This window comes from Petaurus breviceps, unplaced genomic scaffold (assembly GCF_028583685.1).
Source record: "Petaurus breviceps papuanus isolate PSGF00001 unplaced genomic scaffold, PetGlider_PUasm1.0 688, whole genome shotgun sequence".
Taxonomy (NCBI): Eukaryota; Metazoa; Chordata; class Mammalia; order Diprotodontia; family Petauridae; genus Petaurus; species Petaurus breviceps.
Window position 1 is genome coordinate 14,035,194 of NW_027186457.1, and position 8,219 is coordinate 14,043,412.

The 8,219-nt window shown below is 41.6% G+C and overlaps 1 protein-coding gene across 1 annotated transcript in view; it reads left to right on the forward strand.

Moving 5' to 3' along the window:
- The window catches only part of U2SURP (U2 snRNP associated SURP domain containing), a 105,264-nt gene that overhangs the window by 95,707 nt on the left and 1,338 nt on the right, over positions 1-8,219 (forward strand). The gene's annotated exons all lie outside the window — the stretch shown is intronic.

Sequence of the window (8,219 nt, forward strand, 5' to 3'; positions counted from 1 at the left end):
CCTTCTCTTCTCCTCCCCTCCCCTCCCCTTCTCTCCCCTCTCCATGTCTTTGCAAAGACTCTTCCCCCATGCCTGGAATGCACTCGTTCCTCACTCTTGCCTCATGCAACCCCAGTTACCATTAAAGCTTAGCTTTGACATCACCTTCTGTCTGAGGTTTTTCCCTTTCCCAGTTTCCCAGCTGCTACTGGCTCCTCCCCTTACCCTCTCAAATGATCTTATATGGATGCAGGTTTATATCTACTCACAAGACACAATACATTCATGCTGTCTGCTTCTTTTCTCTGTCTTTGTATCTCTAGTGCCTATCACAGCGTCTGCCATGTCAAGCCAACAATTATTTATTAAGGACTTACTATGTGCCAGGCACTGAGAGTACATAAACAAGCAAAGAGGACAGTCCCTGCCCTCAAGGAGCTTACATTCTAGTGGAGGGATACAACAGGTACAAAGAAGTCCAGAGTCAGGCACAGAGTCCAGAGAGGAAGGAAGGAGTGAACCCAGCTGAACTGGGCATCTTCCTTATAATGGAGGTTTGGGGAGGAGCCAACCAATTAGAGGAAGGGGCTTCAGGGGAAGAGTGAAGTTCCCTGGAGAGAAGACTGCTATGACATGGTGAAGAAAGAAACCCAGAGAATCAGGAAGGAGTGTGAGCCCTGAACCCAGCATTTACTAAATACTTTTTGGTTGATTGATTGATACACTCTTTCCTTGGCAACGTCATCTACTCCCTTGTATTTACTTACCACCTCTAAGTTTAAGATTCTTCAATTTAGTAATAACAATAAGAATAATAAACCAGTATTTATACTCTACTTATGCCAGGTACTGTGCTAAGACTTTTACAGATATTTTCTCATTTTATCCCGACAACAACTGTGGGAAGTAGGTGCTATTATTATTAGTCCCATTTTACAGTTGAGAAATTAAGTCAAACAGAAGTTAGTTGACTCACCCAAGATTACATAGCTGGTAAGTATATGAGACCAGATTTGAACTGAGGTCTTCCTGACTCAAGGCCCAGTGCTCTATGCACTGAACCACATAATTGCTTCTAGAAATTTCTATTTCTACTTCTAATATTTCTCCAAAACTTTATTCCTATATTCTCAAAACCTGTATTCCCTTCTACCTTCTGACTATCTGTATTTCCTTCCAACACACCAAACTCAACCTTCCCTCCATTAAATTGTGAGCTCCTTGGGGACAGGGACTGTCTTTTACCTTTCTCTGTCTCCTCCAGTCTAGCATAGTGCTTGGCATGTAGTAGACACTTAATACTTATTGATTGACTGAACTCATCATCTTCCCAAAAAAAACCTGCCCCTCCTCTTAAATTCTCCATTTCTGTTGATGGCATCCTCCAAGTCACCACGGCTCAAGACCTCTGAGTTACCTTTGTGACTTCCCTTGCCATCACCTTATCTCTCTCCATCTGGTCTTTCTCCTCCTCTCCTCTCCCTCTGCCATGACTCTAGGCTATCATCTGTCTTGCCAAAACTCATGGTCCTCTTCAACATATCCTTCCTGCAACTGCCAAAATAATCCTCCCAATTCATCCCTCCATCCCTGGCTATGTCTCTTCTGTAATTCAGACACTTCTCGTGGTTCCCTGTTGTCCACTGAATGAAGTATGAGCTCCTGACCTTGGCAGGCAAAGTCCCCCCTTTCCAGCCATGTTTCATATTACTTACCTTCATTTACTCTTTGCTGCAGTCAAAGTGGACTATTCTTTGTGTCTATATCTTTGTGTCTGTCCTGAGAGCTGACCATGGTACCCAGCACATTGTAAGCACCTAATAAATGCTTATTAATTGACTGATTAGAGTCAGTAATATTTTTGTTTATATTTTTATTAGCTTCTGCATGTGCATTCTGCCTTCTCTTGTTCTGACCTCTTATCTCCAGTTCCTTGCACACCTCCATCTACTTTAGCCTTTCCCTTCCTTTAAGGCCAAATTAAGGTGTCGCATCTTCCATGAAACCTTCCCTGACTGACTTTCCACCCCTAAATTTCTCCTAATAAATTGACTGGATCTCTCCTTTGCACCTGACTCATTTTACCCTGGTTCCAGCTATTTGTACAGGAACCACATCCCTCTACTAGACTGTAAGCTCTTTGAAATCAGCACCTGTATCTCCAGTGGCTAATATATTGGTTTGCATATATTTTTGTTTGTTTTATTTTGGTCAAGGGAAGAAGAGATAGACCTGTGATTCCATCAGTGCAGGGAACTTCTCGTGTGGAAACTCTTTCCTCTAATGGAGATCAGCAGCTGATCTGTAATTAATAGTCACAGGGAGTGACTTGTGTGACATTGAGACGTTACATGCCTTAAAGTACCACAGTTAGGATGTATTAAGAGTCAGGACTTGAGTCCAGGTCCCCCGGGCTGGCTTTCTATCCACCATGCCACACTGTTTCTTGCCTTGCTCAAAGCAGGTACTTATTGAATGCTGCTAGATTTGAACTGACATCAGGCTAAGGATAGCTTTGGACCTTCAGTATTGCTACTGAGGTTTCAGATTTGATTTCAGATATCCCGAGGTCCTCCTAGAAGCCCATATCTATATCAGAGGTAGGTCTAGGCATGGGCACATCCAGATCTATGATCTTATGATCTGAATCTCTAGGGCCATCCCAGGCCTGGAATAGACTCCCTAGAATATGTTTCTAAGCTGAATTCAACCATGTGGCTCGATCACAGGACCTTCAAAGCTGTCCTGTTTTAAGAGGGTAGACTGGGGGAACTCTAGAGCCTGACTGTGCCTAGTTAGATATGTCAGATTCCGACATTAACCAATCATCTCCAGAATGATGTTTTTCATTTGTGTGAAGCATTGGACCATTTCCATATCCACCAGGGATGTTAAATTGCCTAGCCTCTCCCTCCATCATGGGCATAATCTAGTGGGTTAATAAAGTGCCATGCAGATCTCATTTCTTTGGTCCCTTGGTGGAACTAAGATATTTTCTATAATAAGTACTCACCATCATGGAAAAAAAAAGCTATAAAAAGATAATTGTCCTTAACAACTTGTTAGTGATGAAGAAAACTCTGTTGGAAAAGCTGAAAAACTTGCTTTCCATGGTTACATTTTACATTCCTGTGAGTTAGAACTAGATAGTTTGTAAGGAGAAAGAGCTCTTGGGCAGTATGGACGGGGTATGAGAATATTAGAATTGGAAAGGGCAGCTAGAGACAGCATCTCCTCTTGAAGTAATATCGAAAAATGTGGACACAAATTGCTTAAATTCTCCAGTGAATTTTAGAAAGTGTGTGGCAGGCAGCGATGGATGGGTGAAGGTTGAGCTGCGTGGAAACCTGAGAGCGATTTTGGCAGCAGAGTGGTAAATGAAGCTTCACATGGACAGTGTCCTGAGGACACTGAAGAACATGGGTTCTTTTCTCTTTCAGTTATTGGGTGGGTGAATATGAGCCCCAAGAGATAAAAGCAAACGAACATAACTGCCTTGCAGGGAAGCACATGGCAGTGTGGGTAGTTGGGCTCCCCGCCTGTGAGGGCCTTCCACTCCATGACTGCCTTGCATCCACTCTGTATCTGTCTTACGTGTACCATTTTATGTATTGGTTGGCTCCACCATTGAAATACGATATCTTTGAGGGCGGGGACTGTCTTTGCTCTTTGTGTCTGTCCCCAGAACTGAGCAGAGTAAATTGTAAATACCCAATTAATACTTATTAATTGCTTAGAGTCAATCATATTTGTATTTATATTTTTATTTGCTACATATGTGTGTTGTTTCCCTGTAAATTCCTTGAGGCCAGAGATGATTTGATTTTTGTTTTTGTGTGCCCAGTACCAAGCCCAGTACCCAGTACCTGGCCCATAGTAGGCACTTTAATAAATCATTGTTGACTAACTGATTGAAGGGGCAGCTAGGTGATGACTTAGTACACAGAGTGCTGGGCCTGGAGTCAGGAAGACTTATCTCCCTCAGTTCAAATCCAGCCTCAGATACTTACTAGCTATGTGACCCTGGCTAAGTCACTCAACCCTGTTAGCCTTAGTTTCCCCATCTGTAAGATGAGCTGGTGAAAGAAATGGCAGATCACTCTAGTGATCTTTCTTTCTAGTGATTCTTTCTAGCCCAGAAAACCCCAAATAGGGTCACAAAGAGTCTGACATGATTGAAAATGGGTGAACAACAAAACCTAAACTGAATCCTGTTTCTAGCACAGGAGGTCTTAACCTGGAACCCATGGCCTTGGATTGGAGAAAAATGTGCATCTTTATTTTCATTGACATCTAAAATTTCCTTTGATTCTGAGTATAGGCAGCAAACATTATCCTGAGGAGTCCATCAGCAAAGGGATCTGTGACACAGAAAAGATGTGTGACAGTGTTCTAGGCATGTCACCCCTGAGTCTCAGTTTCCTCATCTGCAAAATAGGGATAAAAATATCTGTAGCCCATACATCATAGAGTTGGGAAGATAAGTGAGCCAATCCATGTAAAATACACCACAAACCTGGAAATGTGATATAAATAGCAGCTGTTATTATTGTTGTTGCTATTATTTTATTCATCTTTTCATATTAAAAAAAATTCAGATAGAAGCAGTCCTGGGACAAGTCGTTATCCTGCCATTTATTTTTCCATTATACTTAAATGTTCTAAAGACTGTTGAACGGCTTGATAAAATAACTGCTCTGTGTAATTGAATAAAATGATGGGGATGTGAGCTTATCTTCTGAAAGTGTCTTGAGGAGGTCTTCACTAGCAGACAGGATGACAAGGATTCTTTCTCTGTGCTTCATCTTGTTCCTACACGATCTGATTTTCTTTTGCTAGGTCTCTGTATCTGGACAGATTTTCTTTCCATGTTGGTTGCAGATCGTGAGCACTCCTTATGGGTGACAGCTATTAAAAATAATTGTTCTTAAATTTTGGTGGCTCATTGTTAGGCAGAGTGATTCGTGGGGCAACAATGTAGTCTGTGATATTGGTCCAGTTCCAATATTATTGAATTCTTAAGACTCTTTAGAGACCTGTATTTCTTTTTTTTTTTTTTAAGCAATCGGGGTTAAGTAACTTGCTCAAGGTTACATGGCCACTTATTTCTGGGTGTGGTGCTGAGTATCTGAGCCCGGATTTGATCCAGGTCATGAGACCTGTATTTCTAATGTAGGGCATTGTTATCTGTTAGTTTGTGGGAGATAGTGAGCTCATGAGTAATTTTAGTTACCAGGTCATGTCTTATTGAAGAGCTATGTTGTGGGCAACTAGGTGGCACAGTGAATAGAGCACCAGCCCTGGAGTCAAGAGGATCCGAGTTCAAATTCAGCCTCAGACACTTAACACTTACTAGCTGTGTGACATTGGGCAAGTCACTTAACCCCAATTGCCTTGACCTCCCCCCTCCAAAAAAAAAGAAAAAGAAAGAGCTGTGTTGTACAGTTTCTGCAATTTCTTTACATAATCTATATTGATCAATAACACTGGGTTCCATAAGGATTTTATTGTATTGTTTCAGTTATGTCTAACTCTCCGTGATCCCATTTGGGATTTTCTTGGCAAAGATACTACAGTGTTTTGCCATTTCTTTCTCCAGTTCATTTTACAGATGAGGAAACTAAAGCAAACAGGGTTAAATGACTTGCCTAGGATCACATATTTATTAAATATCTTGAGGTCAGATTTGAACTTGGGAAGATAATGTCTTCCTGACTTTACACCGGGCCATTCATCCACTTTGATGCCTGTCTGCCCTCAATAAAGATAACCCATCTATAATTTCTACTGGAGATAAGCTGGTCCAAATCCTTTTCTTTAGGGTGAAGGGTCACTCTCTTTTCATTTCTTTGCTTCTCATGCCCCTAAAAAAGATTTTTTAAATCATTCAAGTAGCTTTTTCTTAGCTGCTTTGATTGTTTGCATTGTGTTAACCTTTTAACTTTTTTTTCCAACTGTTTTTAAATATAATCTAGAATTTCTAATATACTTTCATTTCCCATGTTCTGTACCACATGTTTCTTTCTTGTTTTCTTTAACTGGGAGGTATGGCATTTATATTTTCTTTTTTGAATACCATCTAGACCTTGATTGATTGATGATAGAGAGAAAACCTGGGTTCAAGTCTTGACTCTCATGCATACCTTGGACAAATCACTTGTTTAACCCTGCAGTTCCCCAGGCTATAGGTTGCGAATGAAAGTTGAACTGCACTGGTGCAAGGCATTTCCTCACTCACAGTTCTCTACATCAGTGAAATCATCAGTCTTACTAAAACCACAGACATATTGACAACTCCTTCCCCACATCCTCTAAACCAACACGATAGAAGGGTCTGTGGCTGTGGTATGAAATATGTCAGAATTTGTTATAGGAAAATCTTGGTAGAGTCCCCTGGGTGAACAGTTCTCATCCTCTGAAGTCTCGACAGCTGGAGTGGGTTTGTCTGAAGAGAGAGGGGGAGCTTGGAGGGATTTGTTTCAGTCTAGAGCTGACCCCTCTGCTTGCCCAGGGTTAAATTCCTTTCTCACTTCCAAGCCACCTTTTTCCTATTCTGATGTGGGGAGTTGGTGGGTGAATGGATCAAGAGCAGAGGAGAAGCCAAATTCACCGACTTCCAGCGTTGCGCAACCACGTTTGGTTGGTTATAGTATTACCCCAAAAGGTATTTCCTGTTTCTCCTCAGAGCTGATTCTCTCTTTGAGAGTTCAGTGTGGACACCCATCTTTCCCAAATTCTGTTGAATAAGAGTTCCTTAGCATCATAGCATCATACATGTGGAGCAGGAAGCAGGGGTGTGCTGAAGATATCTTGAACAGACTGGAGAGCCCATTGTTAAATGTTCAGTGTGAACATTTACACCTTGGAAATTCATGAATGCTGTGAATCAGTACTTGATTTATTATTCTGGTGCTTGTCCGGGCTTAAGAAAGTTGTTGAAAATGCAGATTAAAGTCCCTTCCATCCTCCCTTCCCACCTTTACCAGCATAACAACTAGCTGAAAGCAACCCCAGACACCATCTAGTTTAATCCTTCTTATTTTAATAGATGAGGAAACTGAGACCCAGAAAGGTTGTGACACAGATAATCAATAAGCAGCAGAACTGGAAATTGAAGCCAAGTCTTTTGACTCTCAGTCGGTCCTTGTCCCACAATGCCATGCCTTGCCCTGTTTCTCACACAGCATGTGTTCTTTTGGGGCTCCCGTTCCCAGAGGTTCCCTTGAGGGTATCTTTTTCCAGTGCCGTTGGTTGGACGCTCCATTCCAGGTAAGTGTCCCTACTGTTGCCAGTTCCTAGTTACTGGCACTACATACCAGAGCTCCAGTTCCATTTAAACACTTGGCATCACTTAGCTTTTAGAAGGGGATACTTATAAAATGAAAGTACACACACTTCCCCCAGCTCTGTCTCTGGGAGGGGTGGGCTCAGATTTGGCATAGTATGTTTTTAGCATGGGTCCCACCATCGCTGTTGGGTGAGTCATCATGTCAGCTACTTCTGGGCTGTATAGAACTTGAGCTTTTGCTGGTCTTATTGGGGCTTTACCTTAGTAATACCTATCTGTGAGTCGTGGTAGTAACCAGTTCCTTCTCTTCAGCTGAATTTGTTTTAGTAACTTCTTGTATCCAAAGCATGATGTACAAAATTGATTTGAAGACTTGTTCAATATTCCTAGTTAAATGACTCTGTCTCTTAGTGATGAGATCGTTATGTCACAGTCTTTGAATCCCAAGTTCTGGGTTTGAATCCTGACTCAGCCAGTTACTAGCTATGTAACGTTTATATGGTACTTCAGAGTTTGTAAAGTACTTAAGTAAGTGCTATTATTGTCCCCATTTAGTAGATAAAAAACTGAGGCGCCAAGAAGTAAGGGGACTTTCCCAGGGTCACACAGCTAGTAAGCCCATTAGTGACTGAATCCTGAAGCAGGATTCAAATTCAGGTCTTCTGACTTGCAGTCTAGCACTTTAAAAACTCTTCACAATTCACTTTTCCTCTATGGATATTAGCTCCCTCACTTAAAAAAAAAAATGACAGGATTGGACTAGATAATCCCTTACATCCTTCCTGGCTCTGACGTTCTTTGATTCCCTGATATTACAAAGGGAGCTGTTGTCAACGAGGAAAAAGCAACATGTACAGATCAGTTCTTAAGAGACCTTGGTCCTCTTGTATTCATGTCAGTAGCTTACACACACACACACACACACACACACACACACACACACACACACACA